Here is a 17,563-nt window from a genome sequence, read left to right as displayed (position 1 = left end):
GGCATAAGAAGCAAGTAAGGTGTTGGTTATCCCAAGATAGTTCAAAGTCCGATGGCAAACGCGTTGTTAGCAAGGCACTTTTTGTCGACGCATATCTCAAATCAAAGTGTTGATAAGTGTTGGAAAAAGAAACAGTTCTTCTTTTTAACAAATTTTAAGTTTAATAAAGGCTTATTGTGTTTATTATTGATAATTTGGTTTGTTGGGTAAACACACAAAAATCCACACAAATTCTGAAAAATGTGTATCTACATATCTACATTTTAAAGAATAAAATTTTGTCTATCCAAAATTGGTAAAAGGTTAAAAATATGTTGAGACCTAAATAAGTTGCAGTCTTTAAGTATTAATTTTAAGTGCTAAACGACTTTAATATCACAACATTTAATTAAAAAACAACAACATAAAAAGAATTTAAACGAATACAATGTGCTGTTTTTTTAATTTACATGTTGTGATAAGTTACATTCATATTATACAACAATTGCCAAGTAAACATTTCTGAGTCGTTTTGATAGAATTTTTTTTATGAATATTTGAATAACTCATACAGTTTTGAATATATTCAAGAAAATGAATACTAATTGGACTCATAATTAATTTAAATCCTAATATGAGTCAGGTGTGATTCAGTCTGCATACAACCTAGAGCATACAGATAGCATCAAATTTGACAAAACCCGAAAATAGATGAAACAAGTAAGGAAGGTTAAGTTCGGGTGTAACCGAACATTACATACTCAGTTGAGAGCTATGGTGACAACATAAGGGAAAATAACCATGTAGGAAAATGAACTGAGGGAAACCCTGGAATGTGTTTATATGACATGTGTATCAAATGAAAGGCATTAAAAAGTATTTTATGAGGGAGTGGGCCATAGTTCTATAGGTGGACGCCATTTAGGGATATAGCCATAAAGGTGGATCAGGGTTGACTCTAGAATGCGTTTGTACGATATGGGTATCAAATGAAAGGTGTTAATGAGTACTCTAAAAGGGAGTAATCCTTAGTTCCATAGGTGGACGCCGTTTCGAGATATTGCCACAAAGGTGGACCAGGGGTGACCCTAGAATTTGTTTGTACAATATGGGCATCAAACGAATGGTGTTAATGAGTATTTTAAAAGGGAGTGGGCCTTAGTTCTATAGGTGGATGCCGTTTCGAAATATTGCCATAAAGGTGGACCAGGGGTGACTCTAGAATGTGTTTGTACGATATGGGTATCAAATTAAAGGTATTAATGAGGGTTTTAAAGGGGAGTGGTGGTTGTTGTATAGGTGGTCGCCTTTTCGAGATATCGCCATAAAGGTGAACCAGGGGTGACTCTAGAATGCGTTTGTACGATATGGGTATCAAATGAAAAGTGTTAATGAGTATTCTAAAAGGGAGTAATCATTAGTTCCATAGGTGGACGCCGTTTCGAGATATCGCCATAAAGGTGGACCAGAATTTGTTTGTACAATATGGGTACCAAAAGAAAGGTTTTAATGAGTATTTTAAAAGGGAGTAAACCTTAGTTCTATAGGTGGACGCCGTTTCGAGATATCGCCATAAAGGCGGGCCAGGGGTGACTCTAGAATTCGTTTGTGCAATATGGGTATCAAATGAAAGGTGTTAATGAGTATTTTAAAAGGGCGTGGGGCTTAGTTCTATAGGTGGACGCCTTTTCGAGATATCGCCATAAAGGTGGACCAGGGGTGACTCTAGAATGAGTTTGTACGATATGGGTATAAAATTAAAGGTATTAATGAGAGTTTTAAAAGGGAGTGGTGGTAGTTGTATATGTGAAGGCGTTTTCCAGATATCGACCAAAATGTGGACCAGGGTGACCCAGAACATCATCTGTTGGATACCGCTAATTTATTTATATATGTAATATCTGCCAAGATTTTAAGGGTTTTTTATTTCGCCCTGCAGAACATTTTTATTTTCTTCTACTTAATATGGTAGGTGTTACAACCATTTTATAAAGTTTTTTCTAAAGTTATATTTCGCGTCAATAAAACAATCCAATTACCTTACCATGTTTCATCCTTTTTTTCGTATTTGGTATAGAATTATGGCATTTTTTCATTTTTCGTAATTTGCGATATCGAAAAAGTGGGCGTGGTCATAGTCGGATTTCGTTAATTTTTCATACCAAGATAAAGTGAGTTCAAGTAAGCACGTGAACTAAGTTCGTTAAAGATATGTCGATTTTTGCTCAAGTTATCGTGTTAACGGCCATGCGGAAGGACAGACGGACGACTGTGTATAAAAACTGGGCGTGACATCAACCGATTTCGCCCATTTTCACAGAAAACAGTTAACGTCATAAAATCTATGCCCCCAACAAATTTCAAAAGAATTGGTTAAAAGAATTGGCGTTAAAAGTATCCTAGACAAATTAAATGAAAAAGGGCGGAGCCACACCAATTTTGAAATTTTCTTTTATTTTTGTATTTTGTTGCACCATATCATTACTGGAGTTGAATGTTGACATAATTTACTTATATACTGTAAAGATATTAAATTTTTTGTTAAAATTTTACTTAAAAAATTTTTTTTTTAAAAGTGGGCGTGGTCCATCTCCGATTTTGCTAATTTTTATTACGCGTACATATAGTAATAGGAGTAACGTTCCTGCCAAATTTCATCATGATATCTTCAACGGTTGCCAAATTACAGCTTGCAAAATTTTAAATTACCTTCTTTTAAAAGTGGGCGGTGCCACGCCGATTGTCCAAAATTTTATTAATTTTCTATTCTGCGTCATAAGTTCAACCCATCTACCAAGTTTCGTCGCTTTATCTGTCTTTTGTAATGAATTATCGCACTTTTTCGGTTTTTCGAAATTTTCGATATCGAAAAAGTGGGCGTGGTTATAGTCCGATATCGTTCATTTTAAATAGCGATCTGAGATGAGTGCTCAGGAACCTACATACCAAATTTCATCAAGATACCTCAAAATTTACTCAAGTTATCGTGTTAACGGACGGACGGACATGGCTCAATCAAATTTTTTTTCGATCCTGATTATTTTGATATATGGAAGTCTATATCTATTTCGATTCCTTTATATATGTACAACCAACCGTTATCCAATCAAAGTTAATATACTCTGTGAGCTCTGCTCAACTGAGTATAAAAACTTTGGTTCGTGGGGAAAAAGCTTTGACAGTTGTGTTAAGTTTTCCTTCTTATAAAATCCCCAAAAAAAATAACTGAGGATTGGTTTACAACTAACAACGTTGTAGGCCCACAATAGTCTAAAGGTACGAAAAACCGGTTTTTTAACCGAACTCCCAAATTTGAAGGTATCTGGGGAAAATCCTATATGATTGCAGAAGTACAATAAGTTTTAGATTGTTTTCAATGGTTATTGTAGCCGATTTTGGAACGTTTTTTCAAGTAGACTTCAAGTTTTATCTGCACTTTAAAAATATTTTTTTTTGAACAAATTTTACCATCATAGCGTTACAGTTTTAAATACAAAAATATCATTTTTACTTTAATTTTATATCAGCAAAAGTTTCATAACATACAAAAATGACACAGCTTGCGTTAACAGCCATAATAACAACAGTCCAATATAACATAACATAATTTTAACAGTCAATTGCAATCGGCCCCACTGTCACTTACATAAAAATGTTAATTGTAAGATTTGCTAATAGTAGAGTTTTTACAAGCGCACACATACATCGAAATAAATTCTTCTTGTACAGCTGCTCAACACACTGGGCTCCACAAAATGCTTGCATTTCTTTCCGTTGCAATAACAGCAGCAACAATAAATACACACACAAATTCCATACCAATCAAAAGCGACATAAATTTTTACAACTCACACACAAGCACGAACACAGTGTAAACGAAGCATTCCACGGCGGCCGTTGATGATACCGAAGTGCGCTATGAGTTGACTAACGATACACGATCGTCACACTATTTAAGAATAATTTGTAAAACAACAAGAATAACAAAGAATTTATGTATATTAAATAAGAATTGAGTTGTGCGCGAAACGTCGCATACGAAAAAAACGTAACACTTGTTTTGTTGCTGGTAAAGAGCGCACTAAACTTGAGCGACTAACGAGGGAATTGTTCTTGGGGGATTTTTGCTTTTCTGGGCGATGTATATATGTACAAGTATAGATAAACAAGCACATGTCTTGGCATATGGGGCGATAACAGCAGGGCAGTCATTTGACGATTTAGCTGGTAAATGAAGAATAACAAAATATGAAAGCTTACTTAGAGCGTTAAAAAATGTATAGAAATTAATTATAAACAATTTCTCATTCGTTTTTATATGCTCGCACTCTCTTAAATTTCTTAGGCTCCAATGTGGTTTGGTGTCTGTTGTTCTGTGGTTGTGGAGGCTGCGCTGTTATTTACATTGAATTGCGCTGTTATTTGACAGTATTTGAACAGCGCTCGCTGTGTTATGCTATTTTTAGCGTTATTTCATGCTACTCTAATAATTAACAGTTATGTGCTCACATCCGCTTACTAGTCGTACTCTAATAAAGTATCTCTCTACATTTCTAGAATTCTCTTTTGATTTAAGCAAATGCATTTTCGTTTTTATGCATTCTTTCATTTTGCCCGCGCTCTCTTTTATTCAATACTGCAATTTTGCTGCATTTTTTTTCCTTTTATACTCAGCGTGCTTTGCACACAGAGTATATTAACTTTGATTGGATAACTGTTGGTTGTACAGGTATAAAGGAATCGAGATATGTAGATATGGACTTACCTATATCAAAATCATCAGTATCGAAACAAAATGTGATTGAGCCATGTCCGTCCGTCTGCCCGTTAACACTATAACTTGAATAAATATTGAGATATCTTCACCAAATTTGGTAGACGAGCTTATCTGGACCCAGAACAGATTTGTGTTAAAATTGAGCGAAATCGGATGATAACCACGCCCACTTTATATATATATATAAAATTTTGGAAACCACACAAAACCTGATAATTTAGAAAATAATACACCTAGAATGTTGAAATTTGACATGTGGACTTCTGATATTGAGATTATTGATAAAAATTTGGCAACATTTCTTAAAATGGGCGTGGCACCGCTCACTTGTGATAAAATCAATTTTACAAATATTATTAATCATGAATCAAAAATCGTTAAACCTATCGTAACAAAATTCGGCAGAGAGGTTGCCTTTAATATAAGGAATGCTTTGAAGAAAAATTAACGAAAGCGGTTAAGGATCACGCCCACTTTTATATAAAAGATTTTTAAAAGGGTCGTGGATGAATAAAATAAATTATATCTTTGCAAAAAAGAGCTTTATACCAATGGTATTTCATTTCCCAAGTGGATTTATAACAATAAATAAGAAAAAATTCAAATTAAAAAAAATGGGTGTGGCACCGCCGCTTTTATGACTAAGCAATTTTTATGTTTCGGGAGCCATAACTCGAAGAAAAATTAACGGTTCGTAATTAAATTGGGTATCCGCATTTTCCCTATAGCAGGAAATATTTCTAGGAAAAATGGACGAGATCGGTTAAAGACCACGCCCACTTTTATTTTAAAGATTTTTTAAAGGGTCGTAGACTAGAATAATAAGCTATAACTTAGCAAAAAATAGTTTTGAATCAATGATATTTAACTTATCAAGTTTTATTGTAAGAGGAAATGGGGAGACATTTTTTTTAAACGGGCGGTGCCACGTGTTATGTAGAAAAGTAATTTATCTGAAATGAAAAGTACAATCGAAGCTCACGCTGAGTATATAAATGTTCGGTTACACCCGGACTAAGACACCTTTACTTGTTTATTAAAAAAAATATTTTTTTTTTGTATATTTTGTATAGCACATATTGAATGCTTTTGTTACTGTCGCTGCTATTGTTGTATTTTTTTTTGCCGTTGTATAGCATTAAACGTAAATGCATCAATATTTGTGATGACATTCATAGACGCTAAAGCCAAAGCCGACATCACAGCTGCGTGTTTCTAATTTTTCGAAATGTGTTATTCCATGCAATTTTGAATTTCGTGGTATTTTGAAACATAGTTGCACTATTTACTTGTTGGTGCATACATACACACATATGTATGTCTTTAGACACACAGTTAAACATACATACATACATATGTACGTATGATTGACTTTAGGACGTGTTAAAGTGAGTGATGATATCATCGTGCTTTTGTTACATTATGAAAAATAAATAGTTTATTTAATAAGCTTTGTACAGTCGCTGCTGCATGCTCTCATATGCAACTTAAGGTGCCTTGCTGTGGAACAGTTTCTTAGCATTTTCATGAGAATCGTGAAGTTTAATAAATGTACAAGTTTTTCAATACTAATTTTAAAAGCGTACTCTTCCGCCATTTTCCCATCTGCCCTTTAGCTTTTAGCTCTTACGACTCCCTCTTCTCTATGTTTTTCCATCCTCTTGATTTCTCTTATTGTTGTAGCAATAAGGTTGCTCCCCGAAGGCTTTGGGGAGTGTTATCGATGTGATGGTCCTTTGCCAGACACAGATCCGGTACGCTCCGGTAACACAGCACCATTAAGGTGCTAGCCCGACCATCTCGGCAACGATTTATATGGCCACATTAAACCTTCAGGCCATCATCCCTCCCTCCCCACCTCCAAGTTCCATGAGGAGCTTGGATCGCCAGAGCCTCGTCTGTTAGTGAAACAGGATTCGCCGCGGATAGGTGAGGTTGACAATTGGGTTTGGAGAAGCTGTATATTGCGCTGGCAACCTGAAGGGTTGCGCTACACAGCCCCTTGAATCTGGTATTTTAGTCGCCTCTTACGACATGCATACCTATCGCGGGGAATATTTTGACCCCCTAACCCGATGGGAGCCTTGATTTCTCTCACTTTTCTCCTTAATTTTCCATTCCTGTTCCGAATATTATCCCATTATTTACTCTGTTTCCTTCAGCATTTTTATCCTCTTCATCTCATGCCCTTTCAACCTTTTTCTTTACACTTTCATTTATCTTCATCTTTTTTGATCCCACCGCATTCTCCTCTCCCACTTTCCATTTCTACTTTTTTCTCACTTGCCTTCTTTTGCATTTTGGTAGGACCACTACATTTCCTTTTCTCTCCGAATCTTCTTTTTTTCATCTCCTTCCCCACTAACTTTCGCTTTCGATGCCTTTTTGGACAAAGAAGTAACATTAGGATGGAAGCGAGGCGGGGAGCTTAATAGAATCCTCTCTCAAAACTAAGTAGCATTAAGAATTTTGCAGCGCTTGGGTTATTGGCATGAGCCTGTGAGTTAGTGGAAGAATGTTGAAGACAGTTCAGTGAACAATCCTCAATTTTGTAGTTGTATCGAGTAGGAAGAAGCCAGAGTGGGAAAAAGAGCAGCTATCGGCGATATAACGGCGGCAACATAAGCGAAGGATAGCGAAAGCTCTACTCACAAACAGAACGAAAAAAACGAAGGCAACAGCGAGTTTCAATAGATCCGCCGATACATCGGAGCAGTATTCGAGAATGTGTTATGCGAATGATTCAAACGCCCGTAGAAACAAACATGCGAATTTCCGTTATCATGATATTGTAAAAGATAAGTCAGCAACTGATCTAAGCCATGATAGTACAATCTATTATAAGACCGTACAATTGCTGAAGTTTGCTGATGATATTGGTATCTTGACCTTAATAACCACGCCGTAAGGTTTTCCTTCTCTGGAATTGATAAAGAATCAAAAGTGGTCTTGCGATAAATGATAACACGAAGAAGTAGTTGTAATCATCCAAGAAAGAACCCATTCCGTTACCTGAGAACCAGCATTAACAGCGAAAACAACGACGTAAAAAAACCAAACCGAGAAAAAGCTCTTGCAAACAAGTGTTACTGTGGACGTAGTAGGCGGCTGAAAAGTTAATTCCTCTCTCTGCAAGAAGAACTCACACTTTACAAGTCGCTCGGAAAAACAGACGGAATCAATTGAAGGTGAAATGGTTCTTGGAGTGTTCGCGAGAAAATTTCTCCGTAAGGAAAATATAAGGACATAAAGTGATAAGCCTTATCAGCTTTACTCATATATAGAAATTGTGCAACGATTTAAAGCTCAACGGTTTTGATGGCTAGGCCATGTTATGCGAATGTTTAACGACGCTCTGGTTAAGAAGGTACTATAACCGACACCCGCATTTGAAAGCAGAGGAATAGTGAAGCCTCCACTGAGTTGGGAGAAGCAGCAGGAGAAAAACTGTTATCACCCTTGGTGCTCCAAACTGAAGTCAGTTATCGCAAAAGAGGGAAAGCTGGCGTGGCCAAAACCGCTTAGGTGGCTAGGCGCCAATTAATGATGATGCTGATTTTAAGAGGCAATTAGAAAAGGAAGAGTTTTCAAAACTATTAACTAAACCTCATTAGCAGCCTTTCATATGCGCTTTCTCTTTAAAACTAAGAAAATTAAACTCAATCTAAAATATTTCTAAATATTCAAGGCATAAGGTAATGTTATTCCATCTTTATTTAAAATGGGCTGATAAAAGTCGAGATAAGGCAGCCTGAGTATGCTGATAAAATATTTGAAGTTAAAGAAAAGAGAAGCAATGAATCAGACGAAAGCCTTATCTGGAAGCGCGCACTAAAAATGGCGAAAGGGCCAAAGTAGTTTTGGAGATTAAAAACTAAGAGGTCGTAAACATGTGTGTGTGTGTGTGTAATTGTGCATATAAAAGAAAGTATTCTCAGATTGTCTGATTAAAGTCTGAGAAGATATCATTTGGTATGCACCATCCACAAAGAACATTTTAAAAACACCAACAAATCGCAACATAAAAAATTATTAGAAAAAAGTTTTGCTTTTATATGCAAGGTCACACTGGAAAGCAGGAAGGCACTAAGTTGCTAACATACGTATCTACATTAAGATGAACCAAAGTATACGTTTTTGTTTTTTGTAGCTCACCACTGAGCAAGTAGCGGGTTTGGTATATACTAGATAAGATGCTGTGTTGGGTGTGGGGTGTGTGAGCGAGCACTTCGAATGGTTGCGAAGTGCTAACAATGAAAGAAGCACGCCAAAACTACAACAACATTGCTTAGAACGGCGTCATCGGCTGGCATCAAGCCAAAAATCGAGCAGTCAGAACAGTCACACAGTCAAAAAGTCAGCAAGTCAGTTGAGTCCAAGAGCAAATGTGGAAGACAGGCAAGACAACCGAATTGCGCGGATATATGTAAGTAAGTTTAGTGTTGCGGAACATGTTGGGACAAAAGAAAAAAACAACAGCACACAAGAAATTCAACAACTGATGACAACAACACGAAAAACAGCAAATTGGATGAAGAACCACAACAACAAAACACTGACCCAAAGCAGCTGGCACAACAAAGTGCTTCATGGTGTGAAGAGAATGTGGGGCAGAGATGAGCTCGCGAGTTTCATTTATTTTTCTATGCTGTGAAAGTGTTGAAAAAAGGCATGTTACGGTTGCGTTTGTATGGTGTAATTCGTGGCACATGAACACATTTTTCTGAATCCAAGTAATCGATTTAAATGTTGCAATAGTTTACAAAGTATATGCGAGTAGCACCGTGTGCTACTTTTAACTATAGAGAGCATAGAATTGTTTACTGAAAATAGTTCTGAAAAGACCACGAAACTTTCAAGGATTGGCGTCAACCACCTAAGCGGTTTTGGACGTTTCATAATAGGTCACACCAGCTTTCCCTGTTTCGCGTTAAATGACTTCAGATGAGTGCACCAAAGGAGGCCAAGACTTCCTCCACCTACCTCTCTCAACTTAGTGGAGGTCTTCCCCTTCCTCTCCTTCCAAACTGCGGTATCGCATGAAATAGTCTCTTGGCTGTAGTGTCTTCGTGAATTGGCGTAACATGACCTAGTCAGCGAAGCCTTTGGGTTTTCATTCGCTTTATTATCGTCATGTCTGCGTATAGCTCATACATGTAACCATTAAGCCTCCTTCGATACTCGCCGTCGGCATCACGGAAAGGACTATAAATCTTCTTGGTTCCGCCATACATCAGAACAGGTATTATGAGTGACTTGTAGAGCGTAAATTTTGCTCGTCGAGAGAGGACTTTGCTTTTAAATTTTCTGCTCAGTCCTAAATTTCCAAATAGCCTCGAAACTATTCAGCAATAGATCTTGATAATAATATTGTAGAAATTTCAAAATTATCCAAAAACAATACGATTTAGTTTAAAGAGGACAATCCCAGAATCGTTCCGAAAAGGTCTCTGAAGCGGTTTCGAAATATTTCCGAAAACAATTACGAAATAGCCCCTAAATTATCGGAAATGGTCCCGAAAACAAAGATTTAGTTGCGAAATTATATTAAAGACAATCCTGCAATAGTTCCAACATGATAAAATGATTCTCTTATATTCTCGAAATCACTGTTCCGCATTGGTTTGAATAAGTCCCGTTCACGACGCCGAAGTTATCCGAAGAAAGTTCCGACATGATCTCATAGAAGGACACGGGAATCATCCTGATTTAGTTCCAAAATTCCCCTAAAGACAATTCCACAATAGGTTTGAAATGGTCTCGAAAATGTTACCAAATAATCCGGAAATGATTCCAAAACTGTTCCGAGTTAGTTCTAAAACTTTCCCAAAAACAACACTAATATAATAACAAAATAATCCAAATAGAGTACCTAAATAGTTCCGAAACCATAACGGAAACCATTTCAAACCTATGCCCAAATATTTTAAAAATTTACCTAAAATATCTCCGAAATTATCCCATAAACAATAACGAGCTCATACCGAAACTATCTCGAATCAGTACTGAAATGAGCCCGAAAACAATGCTGAAAATTCCAGAATTGTCCCGGAGTTATACCGATATATTTCGAGAATGATGCCTTAATAGTGTCAAGCTATCCTTAAAACACTTTCGATATCAAACCGAACTTGAAATCATACCTTAGGATGCTAACCGCGGCCGTTCAGAAAGCGCAAATATGCAATGAGAAGACTGATAAACTGGCAAGGGTTCTCAAAGAAGAAAATGAGGTAAAATCTGTTTTGGAGTCGGCATATCTCCGATGGAGAGATGACAAGCATCAGAAGTTTCTACTACCATGAGCCCAAACAAAAAAGAAAAAACATCACAACCTTTGTGCAAATTTATACCTATCATGCGATGCCAACGTGATAATAGAACAAGGATCTATATAAGACCATAACAACAAACAAAAAAAAAATCAGCATTTCCAGTTCCGGCTTTATACGTAATATTCCCCCAAAGCTCTTTTTTGGAAAATCTTATATCAAGATTTCTGTTTTTCCATCTTCGCCTACAAAAGGAATTCGATTTCATATCTTAGTATTCCAAAACTGTGCATTGCCATTTGTTTTTGAAGAAAAAGCAGGAACAACCACAGACTCATCAAATAAGGAAAGAATATTAAAGGATAAGCAAACAAAATTTGATAGAAGTCTCCAAAAGTTTTCGCAGCTTGAAAAACTTTAAACGATGACATCAATTAACCTAACATATCTCTAATATCCTTAATATTTATATTAAATTGAAAGCTGCTAAACTTTGACGTGTCTCATTGCTTTGCGTTCACCCCAAAAATGCACTCACATCCACAGACTCCGCTTATCCTTGACGCTTTCTCTAGCACAATTCGTTCGTGAATGCTGCTGGGATGTCCTGTCGTGGTATGTCTCGTGGCAAAATGTACTTACGAATCATTGTGTGGATTGAATTTGAAATGAGCGTTGGAACAAATTGCAAACTGAATGGTTGGTTGAATGTATTTGAACAGTTTCTTGCGTGTGGCTCACTTTTCATGATGTTATGGATTTTTTGTGGTCTATTGGTTTCCTATCTTCTTACTGATAATCCCACATATAAGTTTGTAGTATTGAGTAATTGCTAGAATCCAAAGTGCGGATAATCCATTGAAGTAGTTACCCCAAATGAAATTACATAGTTTACTCTAGCGCGATTGCCAAATGGCAAATGAAATGCGAATAATTGTGCAAAGTGTTAAATTTCGTATAAATTTTCATCGATTAGTTTTTCTTGGGTTTGCAATGATTTACAAATATGCGATTTTTTTTTGATGTGCAAATGTCTTTGCTGACGGTATGTCAGAATTTAGAATGTAAGCGGAGTTTGGAAGGTGTATGTTATATGGGGTAATACGGAATTTTAGCGTAAGTTCAGCATAATGTGAGGAACTATGTACGTATGGTGTAGTGTTGATATAATGTAAGATAGTGAGAGATAGAGTTGATGAAATGTAAGGAAAGCCGAGAAATCAAAACTGAGACAAAACGATATGTTATGGATTTGTTATCGATTAACACGGTTTCCATCGACAGCAGCCATTATTGATGGATTATCGTTTTGTTATTGGCATGTCGTCAACGAAGCATAGACGAGTTATCGATATGTTATATAGGGTTATAAATTTGCTATCGGTAATAACTGTTGTCGTTCAGTTATCGATTTTTTATTGAAAACCTTTTCAATCGTTATCGATTTTTTATTGTTATCGTCTTGATAACGATTATTATTATTATTATTAGGCCTGGAAGCATTGCGACCTTTGTGCAGATCTATTGTACATAATCTTTCAGCCTAATTTTGTATGTGGAAGCTTTTGATGTATCTAATAGCGTTTTCTTTTCTCAAATAAATTGTTGCCTAAGTAAATACTAATGCCCTAATAGAGTTACTTCTACCCCAGATAATTGTCAACATTTATGGTGCAAGAATATAAATCGCTACCCGTTTATTAGCTAATTTTCACAAGCGCGCTGTCAATGATAATAAAAATTCATTAGCAATTATTTCCTTCATTTCAATTTTCTTCGCTAAAAATTTGTGAAGTTACGAAAATAAATTTTCACGATCAGCCCACACCGCCATTTTATGCAGGGTAAAAGTGTAATGCTTTTGCGTTGCGAACAGGCAACAATTTTCACAAAAGAAATACCCCTTAAAGGCGTTACCTGCTTTTTAGAATAGAAAAAAATATATTTACAACCCTTGTGCAGCGTACAAAAAGCGTAAGAAAAGAAAACGCTATAAGTACCCCTTCAGACTTTGTACTCCATATAACATAGATATTAAGAGTTACACCACCTAGACGGGATAGTCTCTGCCGTGCCACAGCGACGCGGAATGTGAACCAGCATTTCATTCTCTAGCTCACAGAAACAATAAATGTGAGTATCGGAGAGATTTATTGTAGAACACAGTGTCCCGTATTGTACCCAGTGAGAGTTAGTAGGTCCTCCCTGCTTAGATTAATGAGTTTGGCTGTTATTTTCGTTGTCAGAAGTATAAACAGTTTGGCCTGTCTTTGCCCTAGGCAGTGAATCCAGTGACGTCTGAATTGTTTTGTTTCCCAGTTACTTATGGTTTCCCTGGTGTCTGCTTTTGTGAGCCCACAAAAGTGCTCTGGACCATAGAATGATGCTGCAGCACCCTGCTCTGCTAGGTAATCTGCATATTCATCACCTTCATCTCCCTGATATCCGGGAATCCATCCTAACAAAACCTTGTTTTTGGCTCCCAGGTCATTAGGGTTTTCAAAGCAGTCATCCACTAGCTTAGATGTAACTTTGGAGGATTGCAAGGCACGCAGGGCTGCCTGGCTGTCTGACTTCCTCTTCTAGGATGAGCTTCTCCGCAGAAAATTTTTACTGCAGACAATCTCTACCGCAGACTTCTACTTGATAACGATCACAATAATACTTCCATACGTTTTCGAAAACAAATCAAATCCAAAAGGTGATAACAAAACGATAATTTGTTTGATAAGAATTCAGTAACTTTTTGACAACAAATCGAGAAACTTACGTTATAAAATAGATATTTTTTCGCTAAAAAATCAATACTTTTTCAAAACCAAATGATACAAAGAAACTTATCGATAACTTTTCTATAAAAACCCGATAACTTTTCGAGAACAGTTGCTGTTGGTATTAAGTCGATAACGGAATCTGAACAACGATAAAAAACCAATAACACGCCATTAAAAATCCAATAATAACAACTGTCCAATAGCTTATCGTACTCATTAATGAATTTTTGCGAGCTCTGCCGAATAATAGTACCGAAATAGTCCGGAAATTACTTCGAAATTGTACCTAAATATATTCCGAAAAAATCTCGATATGATCCCAAAATAGACCCCGAATGATAACATTGCTACTACAAAAGAGTATCGAAATTATACCAAAATTATCCCCAAACACTCCAGAAATGATCTCAAAATAGGGAAGCTGGACATTAAAATATACTATAGTCACTAAGGCCCACATGCAGATTGGCATTTTTTTTTAGGTTAGAGCTAATTTCAAAAATGCTTAAAAATTTGATGTGTTTAATCCGTCAAAGTTGAGTTAAAGTTAAGCTAAAAAACTTTACTTACCGCTCTGCAAGTGTGCCTAAATATAATTTTTCTGATGAGATAAGGTCATGTGCAGATGTTGAAACGTGGGTTAGAGGAGGACGCGGTCAAGCTCGTTTTGTGATCGTACCCTTTGCTTGCGAGGCTTAGACTCAAGCTATTAGGAGAGATATAGCTATCAGTTCTAGAAGCAGCAAGTGGCATAGGTCCTAAAAGGCTTCTAGTATTTGCCAAGGGGATGGAGTTATGTTGTTACATAGGTCCTTTAACACTATGGATACATTCAGTCTATGTGAGGTCTTTATTGACCGGCCAGTTCAACCTAACATAGGTCATGGTGTTCGATAGAGTTTTTCAGTTTGGCCGTTAAACAAACCTATCCAAAGGTCGATTGCTCAGATTCTGAAACTTAATTGGAGAAAGTGCACGTTAATTTCCACATTACTTGAGAGTAAAGCAATGTTAAAGTCGACTTACTTAGGTCAAATTACTTTAGTGCTTTCACTTTCATAACCTTGTATGTCATTAGCGATTCTTTAATGTTCCTCTTTCTCACAGCTCTCCAAATAGAAACATATATACATTCAAACATAAACTGTATAACAACTCCTCTGGCTTTGGTGTGCGGATTCAATGAAATGCCATTTTTATGATTCAAAATTGCAGCATCACCATTGTCATTCCGCTTAGCATCCTTCGGGCTACTGCAAGTCATCTCAATTAAGCTTTTGCATGCGCCTGAAGCGCAACAACTAACCTCGATTGAGCGTGTGAGGGTAAGTGAGACGCAATGGCCCTCCAGCTGACCACAACTGAATTAATTGCGGTATTCTGATTTCTATCAGCAAAGCAGCGAATCGCTTAATTTCAGCAAATGCAAGAACTTTATGGAGATAAAGCGTTAGACATAAGGATAACTCTGTACTCTTCTTTTCTTCGCGACTTAGTTGGTGCAATTTTCATCTTAGTGATTTATTTATTCATACTCTAGAGACTGTCCTAGACCTCCAGAACCTTCAATTCGGGTGCAAAACTGAAATGACTTGGGTTCATATGATGCAAAGAGCTACCACTAGCAAAATGAACATTCCACAAAAGCAACATCACCGGAGCTGAAGAAAGCGGAACTCGTTCCAATGGTTTTATTGGGTTTGAGTAAAGCGTTTGATTCATAAGAACCAAAGAGCGAGCAAGATATCAAACGGACACTTATTGCCTTATTTGCCTCAATGACTATCATTCCACAAACATTTCTGGAAGAAAATACAGGCCTTCTCTGCCCTCAGAACCGCTACGGGCTCCCTTCTTATTTCCCCAGAACAGCACCTACACAGCTAGAGTACTCCCCGTTAGAGAGAGAAATGAAATGCTGAACAGACCGTTTCTGTTGTATACCCACAAACCTGGGTATAGGAGTTATCTCTGCAAGCATTATGAGGAAGTACGGCACCTGAGAACACAGCTGTATGACGCAAAAACACAAGTAGGTCCTCAGTGATATCCATAAACAAGCGTCGGACATCTATGCCAGTAATTGCTCGGCGAATCCAGTACTTAAAGAAAAATATCCAGAACTAGCGGAAGAGGGCCGCACTCTCCCTAGGGAAACGCGCGTCACTCTAGCTCAATTTCGATTTGGGTACTGTAACAGGTCAAACTCTTACCTATCTAGAATCAACCCCGATATACAAAATGTATGTCTTGTTTGCAATGTGTCCCGACATGACACCAACCATCTCTTCAATTGTAGTATGGAACCAACGCCTCTAACACCCCTCTCTCTATGGTCCACCCCTGTTGGAACGGCAAGTTTTCTTGGACTCCCGTTAGAGGATATTGATGAGTGATCGGTCGCACCTATTGGATGGGGCGAAGTACTGCTAAAACAACAACAACAACAAATTTCTTATTGAAACTATGGTATCAAAAACGGCAATTAGGCTAAAGTGTGGGACGTGAGCTTTTTTCATACTCTGGAATAGGTAGAGACGAAAAGAGAAAATGAGACGGTTAAAGAAAAACGAACGAAAGGGGGAAGAAATAAATGATGAGGAAGGAGAACAAGACAAGAAACATTAAACATTGCAAGAAAAAAGAAGACGGAAGTATAATGAAAATGTTGCCTCAAAAAAGGTATGGAATAGGAGGTGAGGGCAGGTAAAAGTTAAAGTATAAAAGATCTAGAAAAAAATGGTAAAATAAAGAATAATAAAGAGCAGCGAGAAAAGCGATAAACAGATCAAGTGCAGTAAGAGAGAGAGAACAAAAAGAACATAAGGTAGAAAAAAAAGCGAGAAAAGGAGTATATGAAGGACGTCAAAAGGTAAGGAAAAGCAAGAATTAAAAAAATAGAATGAAAGGGAACGGAAAAGTAGCAGGAAAGTGAGATGGAAGAGAAAGTGAGTGAGAAGAAAGAGGGACGAATGGAGGAAGTAGGCAAGAAATAAATGTAAAGGGAAGAGAATGAGGGTGGGAGGATAGGGAAAAATAACATGAAGGAAAAAGAGAACGGGTACTTGGAGAGGGATACAAAGAAGGAAAACGTAAAGGAGGAGGAGCAGAAGAAGAAGAAAATCTGGGAAGGAAAGTAGAAGGGTTCATGTTACGAGAGTGATGGGAATGGGAAACAGAGATTGAAATGACAGGGGCAAAGCTTTGGAGATAAGAAAAAGAGGAAGAGAAGATAAAATAGAAGGAAAAAGGGAAGACGTTCACGAAATACTTGGAATGTGCTAATCCTTTCAAGGAAGGCTACAATAACCACCTAGTTGTTGAAGGCAAAGGCTGACCTCGCCGCCATACTTCCTTTCGGCATCCATTACAGTGGCCATAAGAAGTAAGGCGGAAAGCATACACCCCTCTGTACAGTGGAGAAAGTACAGTCCTTGTGACCCCAGGAAACTTTGCCGGTAAGATTCTGCCCACAATACAAACAGCTAATGATTACTCCAGTCGTGAAAGCTCACTGATAGCAATTCTCGACCTGATGATGTTACTAAGCACCACGCGTTGGGTACCATGTCACATGCCGCTTACCTGGGAACCATCAATCATGTTCATGTTGCCAATAGCGGAGGCAGATGGCGATTTTAAGATGTGCTGTATAAACTCTATTTAGATATGAGCAAAAAGTAAAATCCTAGCTATCCGGGATTAAGCTGCTACGGCTCGAAATGCATTTCTATTGACGTCCATATTTCGAATCAAAGAAA

This window comes from Eurosta solidaginis, chromosome 2, assembly GCF_040869045.1.
Source record: "Eurosta solidaginis isolate ZX-2024a chromosome 2, ASM4086904v1, whole genome shotgun sequence".
Classification (NCBI taxonomy): domain Eukaryota; kingdom Metazoa; phylum Arthropoda; class Insecta; order Diptera; family Tephritidae; genus Eurosta; species Eurosta solidaginis.
Note: the sequence above shows the minus strand (reverse complement) of the source record.